Here is a 21,528-nt window from a genome sequence, read left to right on the forward strand (position 1 = left end):
TTTTAAGATGATCAAATAGATTCATTAAAGTCAATAAAATAGAGAAAAATAATTTTTCAGAAAAATACTTTTCACTTTTTAGTTGTTTTAATTTATGTGATTGATTTTATATTAGCATGCTCAAATATTTGTTCTTATGTTAAAACCATGCATCAATGTTTAGGATCGAAAAATAAATTTCGTCATGAAAACCACCAAGATCAATAAACCACAAAAATCATCATGTATAACTTTAAAATCTCATGCATAAAATCATCAAATCATGGTATCAAAATTTCAATATTTTCATTACAACTTTATGCATCATTAAGTATACAATCGTCAAGCATGACACTTACACTATTTCATATAAGCATGCCTATTTCATTTATGTCAAATCAAAACATGCATCATTTTTTAAACCAAAAAAACCTATTTTATTATCGTGAAAATCGATAATCCATAAATCATAAAAATTATTATGCATAATTTTGAAACAAAACTCATTAAGCATGATCATTATGCATTACTTCAAATCAAACATGATTTCATTTAATCAAAATCAAGAAATAACAATGGAAATCAACATGATACACATTATTACTTCTTAGCCACATATAGCACGATTTCATAAGGCATTTTTAATCAAAATCATTTTGTTTATCATAAACATACAATTTTCATGATTATGTTCAAAATTACTAGAATGATAAGCATGATTCCTAATTTTTGCATTTTTAATTTTTAAAACATGCAATTTTTAAAAATAATTATTCTAAGAAAAAAAAAGTGTATCATGGAAAGCATCAAGTAATTTCAAAATAAATTAAGGGGGTTTCAATTATATTATCGTTGAATGCGATTAAGGCGTAATTTGTCATCTCGCCTTTTTTTATTTTCTCCTCGTCTTCGGAGGAGTTCGATTCATCTCAATTTTTGTTTTTCTTCTTGCGTTCAAAGCAAGTAGTTCCGTTCTTTTTTCTTTTTTATTTTTGTTTCATTTGTAGTTTAAGTTCACCATCAATTGAGCTTATGCTCGAGTGGTCTTCAAATGTTCTATGTCCCAAATCCTTTGTATTCTTTGGAAGGTTGTTCTCGAGTTCCTTTTTTGCCACATTGTTCATTTCGTAGGTTATTAGAGACCTAATAAGTTCTTCGAGAGGAAATGTTTTAAGGTCCTCGACCACTTGAATGGCCGTAACTTTTGGATCCCAACTCTTTGGAAGGGATCTTAAAATTATAGTTACTAGTTCAAAGTTAGAAAAACCTTTACTAAGAGCTTTGAGTCCATTGGTGACATCCGTGAAACGGGTGTACATGTCTCCGATGGACTCACTTGGTTTCATCCAGAAAAATTTGTAAGAATACACAAGAATATTGATTTTGGACTCTTTCACTTGGCTAGTGCCTTCATGAGTAACCTTAAGAGTTTTCCAAATATCAAAAGCTGAATCACAAATTGAAATGTGATTAAATTCATTTTTGTCAAGTGCACAAAACAAGGCATTCATAGCCTTTGCGTTTAAAGCAAAAACCTTCTTCTCCGATTCATCCCATTCGCTCATCGGAAGAGAAGATTTTTGAAATCCATTTTCAACAATAGTCCAAAGCTCAAAATCCATGGAAATAAGGAAGATCCTCATATGAGTCTTCCAATAAGTGTAATCCGTCCCATTAAATATAGGCGGACGTGTAATAGAGTGACCCTCTTGCATGCCAGAGTAAGCCATCTCTCTTGGGTATTAAACCAAATATGAGAGTGAGCCTTGCTTTGCTTTGATACCAATTGTTAGGATCGGAGCGGCACTAAGAGGGGGCGGGGGGGGGGGGGGGGGGGGGGTGAATTAGTGCAGTGGATTAAAACTGATAAGTTTGAAATCAATTTCGTAAATGTATAGAGATTTCGATTCGACGAAGGATGACTTAGCTAAAATAGCTCAAGTAAAGGTAGTCAAGAGTAGGGAGATGAAAACCGAATAATTTGCAACTAAGTAGAGAAATGGTTCAGAACATTAAACACTCACACATTCAAGGAACTCCATGACATATAGTCTTTTGGACAAGTGACCTACATCCACTTTCGAAGCCTTCTTCGATGAGGCTCCCAACTTCCATTAGCAAATCACTTTGAAGGGGATGGACCAAATACCACTCTTACAACCTTCTTATAAGTGGTTCAATATTAGAACCCTTGCAGATTCTAAACTTGGGGTTGATCTCTTTAGGGGATCGGCCTCCTTGGAACTCTATAGGGGTTCCTCCCTCCAAGTTGCTGCTCAAAGGCTGCAGAAAAGATTCATCTATTGCTTATGAAAAGAGGTGGAATACATGACTATTTATATGGCTTCTAAACCCTAACTCCTAATAGGACTCTTACTTAAGACTCCTACTTCTAACCAACTCCTAATAGGACTCCTACTCAAGACTCATACTTCTAACCAACTCCTAACAGGACTCCTACTCAAGACTCCTATTCCTTTACAACTCCTTATTCTTCTCTAAGAAATAACCTCCTAACCCTAGCCGGCCACTTCACCTCTTTAATAGGGGTCGGCTTAGGTAGGTTTTACATGAATGTCCCTCTCAATTAGGACTCTCCTAGCTAGAGTCCTAACAAACCTGCCCTCTTCAAATCAGCCTTGTCCTCGAGGCTGACGATTCATGAATTTTGGAAATTTGATCTTCAAGTCATCATAGTTCTTCCAAGTGGCATCTTCTATTAGTAGGTTTGCCCACTGTATTAGCAATTTAGTAGTGGATCGTCGTCGTCGAGTCACGATCCGTCGATCAATAATGGCACTTGGCTGAGTCAGAAGTTCTCCTTGGGTAGTCATATTTGGTGGGTGGCTTTGGGCTGTCTCTAAGCACCTATTTACAACTTCCGTCTGGCCGTCGGTTTGTGGGTGATATGCCATACTCCTTTTCAATTTAGTACCCTGCATATGGAATAACTTTATCCAAAATCTGCTCGTGAAGATGCAAGTATAATTTATTATAAGCACAATGCGTCCCTTATAGTGTAATTCTTTTGAGTCCCAATTGTAATAAACCATGGAGCTTGGTGCTTCCTCCAATTTTTTTTATAATCTTACTAGTCTCTAAATCTTCCTGACATTCCATCTAAATATCCTTAAGAAAGTCGCTGGTCGTAAGTGAAACGACCGAAACTTCAACTTGCTCGGGTAGCTACGAAAGCGCATCTACAAGAACATTCTCTTTCCCCTTTTTGTAAATTATTTCATAATCAAATCCAAGAAGTTTTGTTACCCATTTTTGTTGCTCAGGGGATGATATCTTTCGCTCCAAAAAGTACTTGAGGCTTTTATGGTCGGTTTTAATTTGAAATCGTCAGCCAATCAAGTAGGGTCACCACCTCATTGCTGCGCGCACAATGGCGAGCATCTCCTTATCATATGTTGACTTATTTTGATGGGAGGGAGATATTGCCTTGCTAGTGTATGTGAGTGGTTGACCATCTTGCATGAGAATGGCTCCAATTCTGACTCCAGATGAGTCGACCTCAATAATGAAAGGTTGGTTGAAATCTGGTAGTGTTAGCACCGGCGTCGTTGTCATGGCTGCCTTAAGTTTGTCGAAGGCAGCGGAGGCTCTGTCCGACCATTGGAAGACATCTTTTTTCAGTAAGGAAGTAAGTGGTGGACTGATCTCTCCATAGTTTTTCACGAACTTGCAGTAGAAGCCTGTTAAACCCAGAAAGCCATGTAGCAATTTTATGTTCCTTAGGGTCAGCTAGTTTTGCATTGCTCCAATTTCGAAGGGGTCTACTGTCACACCTTCCTCTGATATGATATGCCCAAGATATTCCACCTTCTTTTGAAGAATGCAAAAATTCATAGTGGTTGTTGTGTGTTCAAAAGGTGATTTTCGGTATGTCTTCTTCGCATACTCGTATTTGATGATTCCCGGATCGAAGGTCCAGCTTTGTGAAGATTTATGTTCCCTTTCATCTAGCAACTCATCTACTACTGGAATAGGGTATTTATCCAGGATGGTTATGCCATTGAGAGCTCAGTAATCAACACATAATCGCCATATTCCATCCTTCTTTCGTATGAGGAGCACCGGTGAAGAGTAGGGGCTGCAACATGGCCGAATAACTCTTGTTTTAAGCATCTCTTTTACAATCATTTCTATTTCATCCTTTTGGAGATATGGATACTGATATGGCTGAGCATTTGCTAGAGATTTACCTGGAAGAATCGTTATACAATGATCATACCGACGGGTAAGAGGTAGGTTGCACGGTTCGTCAAATATATCTGAAAATTCAACAAGCAAAGGAAGTAGATTTGGATTTTCATATTTTGTTGGCTCTCCCTTAGTTTGCTGCTCAAGTTGTACCAAAAAGCCACTGCATGCTTTATGCAAAACTTTCTCCATTTGTTGTGTGCAAATCGTTGTTACGTCTGCTAGTCATAAGTGCCCAGCAAGCCAATCACGTGAGTGATGGCACGTGTGACTTGATACAGAATCTTTTTGCTTATTATATTTTGACGTATATCACTTTATAACTATTGCATAAAAGCATATATATTGTGATGTCCTTGGATTTGTGCAATGGGAATCGGATCGTGATGAGATCACGATAATGAGATCGATTCACCTTTAAACACATATCCTAAATAATCCCGGTCATAGGTTACTCGAGAGGGACATCGTGATAACCGGATAGACTGGTGTGCTGTATACCCGTCCATATGATGGATGCAGCTGGTCTCATAGCTGCTCGTGTAGGGACACTAGGGATACAGTACAGGTGCTCATTGGAGAATGAGTTCACTGATTGATCCGCTTACGGAATGCTGGATGGTTGATGATGCCTTATTGTCAGACAACAATTCCGTAGTCCTAGTGGTGTATCTGGTTCTTAGACTTGAGACACCAAGGATGTCCTGTATGAGTGCTCCACTCTTTGATACCAGACTTATAGGTTTGGCTGTTCCCAGATCTAGTACAGCTGGTCATTGGGAGTGGTAGTCGACCTTACGAGGGCTATTGAGTGTCGATAGAGGATCATCCACTCTCGGTATCATGAGAGGAATATCCCATGTGTTCTTGCTCAGACAAATCCCTGGCCAGGGTCATTCGGGTTGAGAGAGAAAGAGTTCTCCGGGAGAATCCGATTAGAGCGAGACTCGAGTAGAAACCGTATGGGTCTGACAGCACCATGCTTGATATACGGTCTCTGGGATATTAGATGGATGAGGGACTATAGGTACATGGTAACTGAGGACAGACAGGTCCAATGGATTGGATTCCCCTGTATCGTCTGGGGACTACGGCGTAGTGGCCTAGTACTTCCGTAGTCGATGAGTCGAGTGAATTATTACAGAGATAATAATTCACTTAGTTAGAAGGAGTTCTGACAGGTATGACTCACGGCCAGCTCGATATTGGGCCTAGAGGGTCACACACATATGGTAGGCATTGCGATGAGTAGAGGTTCGGATATGAGATATCCGACGGAGCCCTTGTCTTATTGGATGCAGATCCAATACCCACTAGGGAAAGGACCCATTAGGGTTTTGACACGGGATCTCTATAAATAGGAGGGATTCACAACCTCATAGGCTAGAGTCTTTGCTTGCCCTTCCTATTCTCCTCTCCCTCTCCACCTCAGAGTAGGCCTGGAGTTTTGAGGAGCGTCGTCGCAACCCTGCTGTGTGGATCACCGCTAGAGAGGAGGACGCTTGACCTCCTTCACCCTCTCCTAAGGATCTGCAAGGAAACAGGGATATACGATCTCCCTAGGTAACACAATCTCTATACGCAGTTTTTGTGTTTTTGCGGATTTTGCGCACCAATCTTCGCACGACGATGAACATCTTTTTGGGAATCGGGGATTTTTGTTTTCTTGTTCTTCCGCTGCGCATATGATGTCGCCCCCCCTATGATTTCCCAACAGTGGTATCAGAGCCAGGTTGTTCGTGCGAATGATTGGTTTTTGAACTGCGTGTGTTGTGTTTAGGAAGAATATTGACGTCAAAATCGTTGACGCAAAAGCAAGGAAGGGCAGCAACAGTTGCTGCCCTCGATCTGCATGCCTGCAGCCAGCCGCAGCCGCAGCCAGGCAGCACAGCGCCGGCGCATGCGCAAGCGCTGTGCCTGCAGCAGCCGGCCGGCGGTCTGCTTGCAGCAGGCTTGCGGCCGGCGGGGCTGGGAGCCCGCTCGGTAGAAGCGCCTACGGCCACTGAGCCCGCGGGCAGAGGCGTCGCGGGGCAGCAGCGCGGGCTGAGGCACCGCAGGGCAGCGGTGCCTGTGGCCGCTGCTCCCACGGGCAAAAACCCCACAGGGGCGGCCGCCAGCGAGACAGCACCACCTGCGGGCGCTGACTCGCGGGCAGAACCGCCCGCGAAGGCGGCGGCGCCCACCTGCAGCGGCAGCGACCCCAGCGGGCGTGCCACCTGCAGGCGAGGGCAGTGCCCTCGCCCTCGCCGCACAGGCCGCCGCCAGCAGGGTGGCGGCGGCGGCGGCGCAGCAGCGAAAAGGGGAAAGGGTATTAGGGTTTTCTACGCAAAAGACAGTTTTGCCCCTCGGAATTTGAGAAATTCCAGTTTCTGTCTTTTGTCCAAATTACGAAAATACCCTTAGGAATTGAGAAATTCCCTATATATCCCTGATTTTAGAAAATATTAATTAATTAAAAGGTTTAGTTGATTATTATTTTTATTATTATCTAGTAGTCCTACATGATGATGATTATTTATACATGTGATGTATGATGAGTGGACGGATGATCATGGACCGTGTGATGTGTGTACTTGTGATTATTATTATTGAGGTCTGCGAACCTCCATTATATTTCTCGTTTATTGTCGGGCCTGCGTGCCTATGATTAAGTTGTAATCACATGAGGAGGCGCAGCGGGAGCGTGGAAGCCATAGCGGGACCCACGAGACGGACGATCGTGATGCATGAAGATGCATCAAGATGTCGACGGAACCAACGAGGACGAGATGGACGATCACAAGGCATGGAGATGCACCGTTGCACACATAGATCTTGATGTGAGTGATTAGGCCTACTGGCTCGGGCCTAATCATATTAGGTTGTGGTCCATGATCATCTGGTGTGATTGCTTATACACATACTAGATATGTATATATATTTGCATGCGATGTAGATATATATTAAATATGTATATGTGTGACATGTCATATTAGGAGACCAAATCATAGAAACATCTCTCGATAATATTAAGTCGGTAAACGTGAGGCAATTAGATTGACCCACGTGGCCTTCCATCGTTATGAGTAGGAACCGAATCCCGGTGTAGGTTGAGTTGGTCGAGTCCCTCGAGACTCACCTATATCGCGATTCGCTATCTTGCTTACGACATAGAGATGTCACCGGTGACCTGAGGGCATGATATGCTTGGTCGAGTCCCTCGAGGGTATATCATCAAATCAGACTCATCTTGTAACGAAGGTGTTGACTTAACCGAGCATCATGGTTGGTCGAGTCCCTCGAGGCCATGGTGATTCGGAGGCCGAACAGGACGGGAATCACAAGGAGTTGTGATCGGCAAGAGTTGTCTACCTTTTAGGCTTAGTGTGATTGGTCGAGTCCCTCGAGGTTACACTAAGACGCTGATTGGATCCTGATCCCCACTAGAAGTCTGCCGGAGACTTCCGTTTCACGTGCTGAGGGTGTCGCGTGACTCGTTAGTAAAATAGTGGGAGCATATTAAGATAGAAGTCCATATCTTGATAGTTTATTTCTTGCAAAATCTGCATGTTATTCATTTTTGCTACATCTTTATTTTCAGAAAATGTCGCTTTCAAATCCCTTACGTGGCATACTTGATGTCAACCGCCTCACTGGTCCAAATTATACGGATTGGCTCCGTAACTTGAGAATTGTTCTCACAGCGGAGAAAATCATGTAAGTCCTTGATACAGTGATGCCTACGCCCGAAGAAGGGGCAAGCGAGGATGAGATCGCTCGCTACGTGAAGTACATTGATGACTCCACTCTTGCTCAGTGCTATATGTTGGGCTCTATGACTCCAGAGTTACAGAGACAACATGAAAAGATGGATGCCAGATCCATTCTCCTACATGTCCGTAAATTGTTTGAGGAACAGGGAAGGACTCAACGATATGAGATATCCAAGAGCCTTTTCCACGCTAGGATGATTGAGGGGACACCAGTTCAGAACCATGTCCTAAAGATGATTGAGTGGATAGAGAAACTCACAGGTCTAGGAATGGTCCTAGAGGATAACTTGTGTGTGGACATTGTGCTTCAGTCCCTACCAGATTCCTTTTCACAGTTCATAATGAACTTTAATATGAACAAGCTTGAGGTGACTCTCCCAGAGCTCCTCAATATGTTGAGGGAGGCAGAGAGTACTATTAAGAAAGAGAAGCCAGTTCTCTACACTGGTGAGACCAGAAAGAAAAGGAAAGCAGAAAGGTCCCTTAAGAAGGGAAAGGGCAAGGGCAAACAAGGTAAAGCAAAGGTTGCTAAGAAAGACCCAACAAAGGACAAAGGCCAGTGCTTCCACTGTGGTAAAGATGGGCACTGGAAGAGAAACTGCAAAGAGTACCTTGCAGAAAGGGCGAAACAAAAGCTTGATGAAGCTTCAGGTACATTCATGATCAGTCTCCATTTGTCAGACTCTTATGATAACACATGGGTATTAGATACCGGTAGTGCTTATCATATATGTAATTCGTTGCAGGTTCTGGCAAGGCCTAGGAGACTAGAGAGAGGCGAGATGGACCTCAAGATGGGTAATGGAGCAAAAGTTGCTGTATTAGCTGTTGGCGAGGTCGCCCTACATCTGCCTAGTGGAGCTTTTATTGCATTAGATGCATGTTATTTTGTTCCTTCTATTATCAAAAACATTATCTCCATTTCATGTTTAACAGTTAGTGGATATAAATTTGTTTTTGAGAACAATGGTTGTTCGATATTATTAGATGATAAGATCATCACGAAAGGAACATTGCATAATGGTTTATTTATGTTAGACACCACTCCACATATCATGAATATAAATGTGTCCAAAAGGAAACGAGATGAGTTGAACAGTGCATACCTGTGGCATTGTAGGCTAGGTCACATCCATGAAAGAAGGATTCAAAAGTTGCTAAATGATGGATATCTAGATCCATTCGACTATGTGTCATATGCAACTTGTGAGCCTTGCATTCGTGGAAAACTGACCAACTCTCCATTTAGTGGAACTGGAGAGAGAGCCACTGAGTTGTTGGAACTCATACATAGTGATGTATGTGGACCCATGTCAACTCATGCCATTGGAGGTTACTCCTACTTCATTACATTTACTGATGATTTCTCAAGGTATGGATATGTGTACTTAATGAAGTACAAGTCCGAGGCCTTTGAGAAATTCAGAGAGTATAAGAATGAGGTGGAGAACCAGACTGGAAAGAGTATCAAAACTCTTCGATCAGATCGAGGAGGTGAGTACTTAAGTACAGAGTTTACTCACTTCCTCAAGGACCATGGGATATTATCCCAATGGACACCTCCTTATACACCTCAGCTCAATGGTGTCTCTGAAAGGAGAAATCGTACATTATTAGATATGGTACGGTCCATGATGAGTTTCGCTGACCTACCCATCTCATTCTGGGGATATGCCCTAGAAACCGCAGCTTACCTTCTGAACAGAGTTCCAACTAAGTCGGTGGTGTCTACACCATATGAGATATGGAAAGGGAAGAAGCCTGATCTTAAAGTAGTTAAGATTTGGGGCTGCTCTGCCCATGTTAAAAGACACAACCCCGATAAGTTAGAATCAAGGACAGGGCGATGTAAATTTGTGGGATACCCCAAGGAAACTTGTGGGTATTACTTCTATCATCTCGAGGACCAAAAGGTCTTTGTAGCTAAGAGAGCAGTGTTCCTTGAGAAGGAACACATTCTTGACGGAGATAGTGGGAGAATGATAGAATTGAGCGAGGTTGGAGAACCAAGCTCAAGCACCACTCTACAGCCCGAGTCTGTTCAGGTATCTAATACACAAGTTTCAACTTTACGCAGGTCTGATAGAGTATCCCATCCTCCTGAGAGATATGTGGGACATATTAGAGCAGAGGATGTAGAGGATATTGATCCTCAGACCTACGAGGAGGCTATTATGAGTATAGACTCCGGGAAGTGGAAAGAAGCCATGAATTCTGAGATGGATTCTATGTACTCCAATAAGGTTTGGAACCTAGTTGATGCACCCGAAGGTATTGTACCCATCGGTTGCAAGTGGATCTTTAAGAAAAAGATCGGAGTAGATGGAAAGGTAGAGACCTATAAAGCAAGGCTAGTGGCTAAGGGGTATCGTCAAAGGCAAGGTGTTGACTACGACAAAACTTTCTCACCCGTAGCAATGCTAAAATCCATTAGAATTCTATTGGCTATTGCAGCACACTATGATTATGAGATCTGGCAGATGGATGTGAAAACCGCATTCCTCAACGGGAACCTGGAGGAGGAGGTGTATATGATGCAACCTGAGGGATTCGTGTCCAAGAACTGCCCAGATAAGGTGTGTAGGTTGCTTAGATCCATTTATGGACTAAAGCAAGCTTCCCGAAGTTGGAACATAAGATTTGATGAGGCAATCAGATCTTATGACTTCGTTAAGAACGAAGATTAGCCTTGTGTATACAGAAAGGTAAGTGGGAGCGCTATTAGCTTTTTGGTGTTATATGTGGATGACATCCTCATCATTGGGAATGACATAGGAATGCTATCCACAATAAAGGCTTGGTTATCTAGACACTTCTCCATGAAGGACTTAGGAGAAGCATCTTATATCTTGGGGATTAGAATCTATAGAGATAGATCCAAAAGGATGCTTGGCTTGTCCCAGTCCAGGTACATAGAAACTATTGTCAAAATGTTTGGCATGGAAAATTCCAAAAGAGGTCTCATACCGATGAGACATGGGATATCGCTTTCTACGAGTATGTCCCCAAAGACTCCAGAAGAAAGGGCGAACATGGATATGATACCTTATGCCTCAGCAATAGGGTCTATCATGTATGCCATGCTATGTACTAGGCCTGATATAGCGCATGCTCTGAGTGTCACGAGCAGGTATCAGGCGGATCCAGGCTTGGAGCACTGGAAAGCAGTAAAGTGTATCCTTAAGTACTTGAGAAGGACTAAGGATCTTTTACTAGTATATGGAGGTAATAGCCTTAAGGTTGAAGGCTACACTGACTCAAGTTTTCAGTCTGATGTCGATGATAGCAAGTCGAATTCAGGGTATGTGTACACCTTGAATGGAGGAGCAGTGTGCTGGAAGAGTTCCAAGCAAGATACCACTGCTGACTCGACCACAGAGGCGGAGTACATTGCTGCATCAGATGCAGCAAAGGAGGGAGTCTGGTTGAAGAAGTTCATCACAGATTTGGGAGTCGTGCCGGAAAGTGAGGAGCCGATTTCCCTATATTGCGACAACAACGGGGCAATTGCTCAAGCGAAGGAACCTAGGTCTCATCAGAAATCTAAGCATGTTCTGAGGAGGTTCCACCTTATCAGAGAGATCGTGACCCGAGGAGATGTAGCAGTGGAAAGAGTTCCATCCGAAGATAACATTGCAGATCCACTAACAAAGCCATTGTCTCAGATTGTCTTTGAGCGTCACAGGGGTCTGATGGGGATCAGACACATAGGTGATTGGCTTTAGGTCAAGTGGGAGATTGCTAGTCATAAGTGCCCAGCAAGCCAATCACGTGAGTGATGGCACGTGTGACTTGATACAGAATCTTTTTGCTTATTATATTTTGGCGTATATCACTTTATAACTATTGCATAAATGCATATATATTGTGATGTCCTTGGATTTGTGCAATGGGAATCGGATCGTGATGAGATCACGATAATGAGATCGATTCACCTTTAAACACATATCCTAAATAATCCCGGTCATAGGTTACTCGAGAGGGACATCGTGATAACTGGATAGACTGGTGTGCTGTATACCCGTCCATATGATGGATGCAGCTGGTCTCATAGCTGCTCGTGTAGGGACACTAGGGATACAGTACAGGTGCTCATTGGAGAATGAGTTCACTGATTGATCCGCTTACGGAATGCTGGATGGTTGATGATGCCTTATTGTCAGACAATAATTCCGTAGTCCTAGTGGTGTATCTGGTTCTTAGACTTGAGACACCAAGGATGTCCTGTATGAGTGCTCCACTCTTTGATACCAGACTTATAGGTTTGGCTGTTCCCAGATCTAGTACAGCTGGTCATTGGGAGTGGTAGTCGACCTTACGAGGGCTATTGAGTGTCGATAGAGGATCATCCACTCTCGGTATCATGAGAGGAATATCCCATGTGTTCTTGCTCAGACAAATCCCTGGCCAGGGTCATTCGGGTTGAGAGAGAAAGAGTTCTCCGGGAGAATCCGATTAGAGCGAGACTCGAGTAGAAACCGTATGGGTCTGACAGCACCATGCTCGATATACGGTCTCTGGGATATTAGATGGATGAGGGACTATAGGTACATGGTAACTGAGGACAGACAGGTCCAATGGATTGGATTCCCCTGTATCGTCTGGGGACTACGGCGTCGTGGCATAGTACTTCCGTAGTCGATGAGTCGAGTGAATTATTACAGAGATAATAATTCACTTAGTTAGAAGGAGTTCTGACAGGTATGACTCACGGCCAGCTCGATATTGGGCCTAGAGGGTCACACACATATGGTAGGCATTGCGATGAGTAGAGGTTCGGATATGAGATATCCGACGGAGCCCTTGTCTTATTGGATGCAGATCCAATACCCACTAGGGAAAGGACCCATTAGGGTTTTGACACGGGATCTCTATAAATAGGAGGGATTCACAGCCTCATAGGCTAGAGTCTTTGCTTGCCCTTCCTATTCTCCTCTCCCTCTCCACCTCAGAGTAGGCCTGGAGTTTTGAGGAGCGTCGTCGCAACCCTGCTGTGTGGATCACCGCTAGAGAGGAGGACGCTTGACCTCCTTCACCCTCTCCTAAGGATCTGCAAGGAAACAGGGATATACGATCTCCCTAGGTAACACAATCTCTATATGCAGTTTTTGTGTTTTTGCGGATTTTGCGCACCAATCTTCGCACGACGATGAACATCTTTTTGGGAATCGGGGATTTTTGTTTTCTTGTTCTTCCGCTGCGCATATGATGTCGCCCCCCCTATGATTTCCCAACAACGTCGCCCCCACGTTTCCCGTTCATTATCACCTATTTCTCCATACTGTAAAATTTCATAATTAGTTGCATAAAATTCCAAGAAATATCACCTAATGTCATCAACCATTTAATTCTGAGCATGGCCTCATGATCATCAAGAGGGAGAAGGAAGAAATATGCAATTATCTCTTGGTAAGGCCTTATGATCAGCAGCAGTTTCACTTGTGGGCGCCTACGATCATACTTTAAAATCTAACCATCGGCGGCCTTAACGTCAAACCTGCTGCAATTCTCGATAGATAAAGCCATCTGGACAGCAACCGTACTGTTTAGAAAGTTATTAGTACTGCCCATGTCGATGAGAACAGTGATCGGTTGTTGTTTGAGAAGGCCTCCATCTTTCATCGTTTGCGGGTTTGAATAGCCGACTAGTGCATGTACCGTAACTTCGGTCGGTTGTGGCTCTTTTTCTGCATCTTCTTCTTCATGTTCAAGGCTCTCTTCTGGATATTCAATGATCTCTTCTTCTATTGGTTCAATCATAAGAAGTCTCCCTTTACTACAGCGATGCTCACGGCTCCACGGCTCGTTGCAATGCCAACATAACCCCTTCGTATATCGCTCCCGAAGCTCTTCTCTTGTTAACCTCTTTGGTGTAGGGACTCGGTCGATAGTAGGGGGGGCTGAGGGCTTCAATATTGCTAGTTGAGGAGTGACCCTAGTCCTCCGAGCTTCATGGTTCAGTTGCTCCTCTTGATGTCGTGCGAATGAGATGGCTGCCATAAGCGTGTACGGTTGTCGTGCTTTAACTTCTCCTCGGATCTCCGACTTCAAGCCCTCAATGAAGGTCCTCAATAGTTATTTTTGAGACCAATCATGAGTTTGATTAGATAACCTTTCAAACCTAGTTTAGTACTCCTGAATGGTGGAGGTTTGTTGGATCTTTGCTAGTTGTCCGTCAATATTCTCGTAATTGGTTGGTCTGAAGTGGATCAGCAGTCCTTCTTTGAATTGTCACCATGAAAGGACTTTATAAGTATGTTCAAACTAGTCAAACCACTGTATAGCATCCCCTTCAAGATGTATAGCTGCAATTTTCACCATAAATGTATCCGCGGTTTTGTAGTACCAAAAATATCGCTCCGCGCGCGAGATCCAACCAATCGGGTCTTCTTCTTCCTATCTAGGGAAGTCCACTTTCATGCAAGGATAGTTGGGGTCAGTCATAGAGCTTCCCCTCTCTTGGAAGTCATATCTTTGGGCTTAGTGCGATTGGGCAAAGCTCTCTCCTTTATGTGATTTCTTCGGGCTTAGTGGTCGGCCTAATCTGAGTTCGGTAAAGAGCGTCCGAATCTTATCCTCCATTCACACCTCGAAGGCTTTGAATTTAGCATTGATTACCTCCTCAGATGCCATAGTATATGCCGCCAAATCTGCGATGTTAAGATCTCTCTTTTGTTGTCGGGTTAAAGGCATGTATTGGTTGAGAGAGGTGATGGTCGAAAGGGTTGGTGGATTGGTGGATATAGGCTACGGTTTAGGCTTGTTTTGTGGCTATTTTGGGTGCAGTTTGAGGGTGTGCTTTGGTGGAGTTTTAGGGCTGTGGATGAAAGTTTTGGATCTGTGGTAGATGGTAGCAAAGGTTTGATAGAAATCAGTGGAAGTTGCAGCAAGTATGTGCTGTCTTGTAAGGGTAGAATTGTCATCGAAGAAACTACGGTTTCTCGATGTAATTTCCACCAAAAACTTGAGAGAATTGAGGAGGGAATTGATAGCAAAATCACAGTTTATATGACAGCAAGGATGTCTAATTTAATCAAGAAAATTTTGGCAGTAAAATAGCAAGGAAATTGGAGCAAGTTGCGATTGTAGAATTCTTATCGAAAAATTTCAGCGGCTTACGATGAAAATTTGCGAAAACACAAAATAGTTTTTAGAGATGAATTCCCTAATATATCAATCTTAGAAGGAATCCAAGATGATCTATGAAGTGTATAAGAAATTTCATTCAAAAAAGATTGCAAATAGATGGGTTAAGGCAACAATACGCGGCTGAAACTTTCTGCAACACAGATTTTTAAGTATAGCAGATTGGACATAAAAATCAGTGGTTTATATTGAGAAATTTTTTATGAAACCAAAGGGAAATCCACTATTAGGAAGTGTCAAAGCTATCATAAAAAATTCGTAGAGATTTGGATAGAAACAACATAGTATCAAGATCAAACAAACAGTGCTATGCAGCTGAAATTTTATAGTGCAGATTTTCAAGTATTACAGATTAGACGTAAAATATCAATGGTTTATATTGAGAATTTTTTGACAAAACCAAAGGAAATATGCTGTTAGGAAATGTCAAAGATGTCATAAAAATTTCGTAGAGATTTGGATAGAAAAAAAATAGTAGCAAGATTAAACAGACGGTGCTATACGGTTGGAATTCTGCAATGTATCTTTCGTCGTAGAGATGAAAACTTTATGACGAAAAGTTTATGCAGCAATATAGGAATAATTTTTTTGGGATTTTCAAATAAGGATAACTAAATTGCAGCAGCAGTAAGGTAGAAAACCAGAACCTGTTGCAATTCACGGGGAGATCAAAGGATGATCCGTGGTGGTGGAGATGTAGTGGAATTTGGTGACGATCTTTTAAGCAATTGTGGGAATTGCTTTGGGCGGTTGTGGAGGGTTGATGGATGGCTGTGGAAGGGCAGCGAGATGCCAAGAATGCTGCTCTGATACCAGGTGTTAGAACCCTTACAGATTCTAAACTTGGGGTTGATCTCTTTAGGGGATCGGCCTCCTTGGAACTCTATAGGGGTTCCTCCCTCCAAGTTGCTGCTCAAAGGCTGCAGAAAAGATTCATCTATTGCTTATGAAAAGAGGTGGAATACATGACTATTTATATGGCTTCTAAACCCTAACTCCTAATAGGACTCTTAAGACTCCTACTTCTAACCAACTCCTAATAGGACTCCTACTCAAGACTCCTACTTCTAACCAACTCCTAATAGGACTCCTACTCAAGACTCCTATTCCTTTACAACTCCTTATTCTTCTCTAAGAAATAACATCCTAACCCTAGCCGGCCACTTCACCTCTTTAATAGGGGTCGGCTTAGGTAGGTTTTACATGAATGTCCCTCTCAATTAGGACTCTCCTAGCTAGAGTTCTAACATTCACACTCTTACAGATTTTTCAAAGAGAAAGAGGAAGGTGAACACTTAAGCTATTGAAAACAAGACTTTGCTAGAGCTTTTTCTCACTTTCTAACTTGTCAAAAAGGTGTTGTCTCTACTAATAATTGTGGGGTATTTATAGGCCCCAAGAGGATTCAAATTTGGGCTCCAAATTTGAATTACTTTTGGGTTTTCGGGTGCTGGCGGTGCCATCGCTTGTCAGTGTCTAACACTGACAGTGTACTGGCGGTGCCACCGCTAGACCTCTCGGGTTCTGGGCGGTGCCACCACCCAGTCCAGTAGTGTACTAGCGGTGCCACTATCGGACCTCTCGGGTTTTGGGCGGTGCCACTGCCCAGTCCGGTAGTGTACTGGTGGTGCCACCGCCGGACCTCTCAAGTTCTGGGTGGTGCCACCACTTGGACTATTCTAGCTCACTGGTTGGACTCCAAACTTGGCCCAAACCAGTCCAAACTCGGGCCCAATTGGCCCCTAACCAAGTTATAGGATTAACCCTTAATCCTAACCCAAATTATATGCAAACTACTAAATTAATATATTGCCCTAAGCAAATTTTAACCGGCAACATCGAGTTTCCTTTCGGTGAGCTTTCCGGCGAACTTCCAGCGAACTTCATATACACCCTCGGATTTCTTTTGGCGGACTCATAGTAGGCTCCCGGTCTTGTGACGAGTTCAACGAGTCTTTGGCAAGTATCCGAACCTTCTCGGTGATCTCCGCAAACCTCCGATGATCTTTCCGGCAAACTTCCAAAAACTTCGGCAAGTCCCCGATTCTTTCTCGGTTGGTTCCGGCAGCACTTCTAACGATTCTTCGGACTTTCAGCGGACTCTCGAACACCCATCGATTTTGACTCCGATAAACTTACTTTATGTCTTCAAGCTATTGTAGTTAATTCTGCACATGTAAAACACACTTCGATCTAGACAATTAATCCTAAACATCTAATCAAGTTGTCTGGCATATCATTGGTCCCTCGACGTTTTGTCCGATTCTTTGATGCATCGTCCTCTCCTATGGCCTATTGCCGAATCGGCCAGTTGACTCCACAACTCCGATATCCTTGGCACAATGTCCGCTCTTCTTGGCCCGATGCCCGAATCCACGGCTCGAAACCTTCTGTCGATACGTCGACCGATCCACCGACCCGACGTCCAATCTTCTGACATGTTCCTCCGGCCCAACATGATTTTCCTACTTTAATTGTCTCATCTTAATCGAATCATTCTGCATCACTCAAAACGCAGATTAAAACATAAACACATATTGATTGGTTTCATCATCAAAATATGAGATTCAACAATTACATATCACATGAGCAATCACACCAAATGATCATAGACCATAGCCTAATGTGATCAGGCCCGAGCCAGTAGGCCCAATCACTCAAATCATGATCTATATGTGCATCGGTGCATCTTCATGCCCTGTGATCATCCATCTCATCCTCATTTGTTCTGTTAGCATCTCGACACATCTCCATGCGTCGCGATCGTCTGTCCTAGCATCGTGGGTCTCATTATCGCATCCACGCTCCTACTGTACCTTCTCATGTAATTGTAACATAATCATAAGCACATAGGCCTAACAATAAACGAGAAAAAATAGAGACTTGCATGCCTAAGAATAATAATAATAATGATCACATCACATAATCCATGATCACTCGTCCACATCATACATCACATGTACATATCATTATATAGGACTACTAGATAAATAATAATAGTTAATTAAATTTTTTAATTAACTTATATTTTTCTAAAATTCGGTAAAAGTATAATTTTTTTCCAAAAAGCCCTAATTGTTAGTGTTAGGATCAAGAGCACTAAGAGGGGGGGTGGGGTGTGTGAATTAGTGCAGCGGAAAACTTTCGACGATTAAAAATGCATTCGTACGTTGAAATCCGATTCCGACGTAAAAGTCATTTCATGTAGATAATAACTTTGAAAGTTTACGAAAACGTATTTGAAGTAAAGTAAGGAAGGCAGTTTGCAGTTAAGGTAGAAATCAGAATGTAAGCGCAAACTGAAATATGATATTCGTACGATAAAACTGATTTCCATCTTAACGCCAATTCGGAAAATACTTAATTATGAAACACGTTCGTAAATGAGCAGAAGGCAGTAAGCTACTGAGGAGGTTTGCAGTAAAGATAAGATGCTCAAAGTAAATACAAACCGAGATTTAGAGTGGTTCGGTCAATCTTAACCTACATCCACTTTTGGATTTGTTAGGACTCTAGCTAGGAGAGTCCTAATTGAGAGGGACATTCATGTAAGAGGTTGTTTCTTAGAGAAAAATAAGGAGTTGTAAAGGAATAGGAGTCTTGAGTATGAGTCATATTAGGAGTTGGTTAGAAGTAGGAGTCCTATTAGGAGTTAGGGTTTAGAAGCCCTATAAATAGTCATGTATTCCACCTCTTTTCATAAACAATAGATGAATCTTTTCTGCAGCCTTTGAGCAGCAACTTGGCGGGAGGAACCCCTATAGAGTTCCAAGGAGGCCGATCCCCTAAAGAGATCAACCCAAAGTTTAGAATCTACAAGGTTTCTAATACCTGGTATCAGAGCAGTGTTCTTGGCATCTCGCTGCCCTTCCAATGCCATCCATCAACCATCCACAACCGCCCAAAGTAATTCCCACAATTGCTTAAAAGATCGTCGCCAAATTCCACCGTCATCATCTCCACCACCACAGATCATCCTTTGATCTCCCCGTGAATTGCAATAGGTTCTGGTTTCCTACCTTACTACTGCTACAATTTAGTTATCCCTATTCAAAAATCCAAAAAAAAAAAAAATTTCGTTCCTATATTACTGCAAATTTTTATCGTAAGTTGATGAAATTTTTCGACGAGAATTCTGTTATCGCAACTTACACCAATTTTCTTGCTGTTACTGCCAAAATTTTCTTGATTAAATTGGACATCCTTGCTGTCATATAAACTGAGATATTACTGTCAATTCCCTCCTCAAATCTTTCAAATTTTTTGTGGAGATTTCATCGAGAAACCGCTATTTCTTCGATGATAATTCTACTCTTACAAGACAACATAATTCTGCAGCAAACTTTCACTAATTTCTATCAAACCTATACATTGCCTTTAACCCGTCAACAAAAGAGAAATCTTAACATCACAGATTTCGAGTCATATACTATGGCATCTAAGGAGGCAATCAATGCTAAATTTGAAGCCTTTGAGGCACGAATGGAGGATAAGATTCGAACTCTCCTTACTGAATTCAGTTTCGGCCGACCACCAACCCCGAAGAAATCACATCAAGGAGAGAGCTTTAACCAATCACATCATGCCCAAAGAGATGACTTCCAAAAGAGGAGAGGCTCTATGACAAACCCTAACTATTCGCGCATGAGAGTGGACTTCCCTAGATGGGAAGAAGGAGACCCAATTGGTTGGATCTCGCGCGCGGAGAGATATTTTCGATACCATAAAACTGCGAATGCATCCATAGTGGAAATTGTAGCTATACATCTTGAAGGGGATGCCATATAATGGTTTGACTAGTTTGAACACACTTATGAAGTCCTTTCATGGCAACAATTCAAAGAAGGACTACTGATCCGCTTCGGACCAACTTATTACGAGAACATTGACGGACAACTAGCAAAGATCCGACAAACCTCCACCATTCAGGAGTACCAGATCAGGTTTGAAAGGTTATCTAATCTAACTCGTGATTGGTCTGAAAAATAATTATTGGGGACCTTTATTGAGGGCTTAAAGCCGGAGATCCGGGGAGAAGTTAAGGCGCGATAACCTTACACGCTTATGGCAGCCATCTCTTTCGCACGACTTCAAGAGGAGCGATTGAACCATGAAGCCCGGAGGACTAGGATCACTCCATGACCTACAATACTAAAGCCCTCAACCCCCCCTACTATCAACCGAGTTCCTGCACCGAAAAGGTTAACAAGAGAAGAACTTCGGGATCGATCTACGAAGGGGTTATGTTGGCATTGTGACGAGCCATGGAGCCGCGAGCATCGCTGTAAAAAAGGTAGACTTCTTATGATTGAACCAGTAGAAGAAAAGGTCATTGAACATCTAGAAGAGAGTCTTGAACATGAAGAAGAAGATATGGAAGAAGAGCCACAACCGACCGACATTACGGTACACGCACTAGCCGGCTACTCAAATCCGCAAACGATGAAAGTTGGAGGCCTTCTTAAACAACAGCCGATCATTGTTCTTATCGACACGGGTAGCACTAATAACTTCCTGAATAATAAGGTTGCTGCTCGGATGGCACTGCATATTGAAGGTTGCAGCAAGTTCGATGTAAAGGTTGCCGATGGCAGAATCCTAAAATGCGACCAAAGATGCCTGCAGGTGAAACTATTACTACAAGACCAAGAAATTATCACCGATTTCTTCCTCCTACCAATCGATGACTATGAGGCAGTGCTTGGTATAGAATGACTGACTACACTAGGTGATGTCTCTTGAAACTTTTCTAAATTAATTATGAAATTCTACTGTAAGGGCAAACAGATTATCCTACGCGGGAAGCGCGGAAGCAACGTTACCACTGTTTCAACCCAACGAATGGAGAAAGTTTTACACAAGGTAAATGGTGGCTTTTTGATGCACCTCCAGTAGCAACCAGAGGGGAAGAAAATAGAAATCGAAGATCAAAATATTGCCCAATTGCTTACTGAATTTGCCGACATATTTGTTGAACCGCGCGGTCTTCCTCCTTCTCGGCAACATGACCATCGAATTCCAATCCTTCCGGGCAAGCCACCAGCGAACACTCGACCGTACTGATATCCACACATCCAGAAAGATGAAATTGAAAAGATCGTAAAGGAGATGCTTAAAACAGGGGTGATTTGGCCAAGTTGCAGCCCCTATTCCTCACCGATGCTACTTGTACGTAAGAAGGACGGAACTTGGCGGATGTGCATCGACTACCGAGCTTTAAATGGCATCACTGTCAAGGACAAATACCCAATACTAGTGGTGGATGAACTTCTTGATGAATTGAAAGGAGCTCGAGTCTTCACGAAGTTGGACCTCCGATCCGGTTACCACCAAATTCGGGTATGTGACAATGACATTCCAAAAACTGCATTTCGCATACATGATGGCCATTATGAATTCTTGGTAATACCTTTTGGACTCACTAATGCTCCTTCAACCTTTC

Source organism: Musa acuminata, chromosome BXJ1-9 (assembly GCF_036884655.1).
Source record: "Musa acuminata AAA Group cultivar baxijiao chromosome BXJ1-9, Cavendish_Baxijiao_AAA, whole genome shotgun sequence".
NCBI classification, from domain to species: Eukaryota; Viridiplantae; Streptophyta; class Magnoliopsida; order Zingiberales; family Musaceae; genus Musa; species Musa acuminata.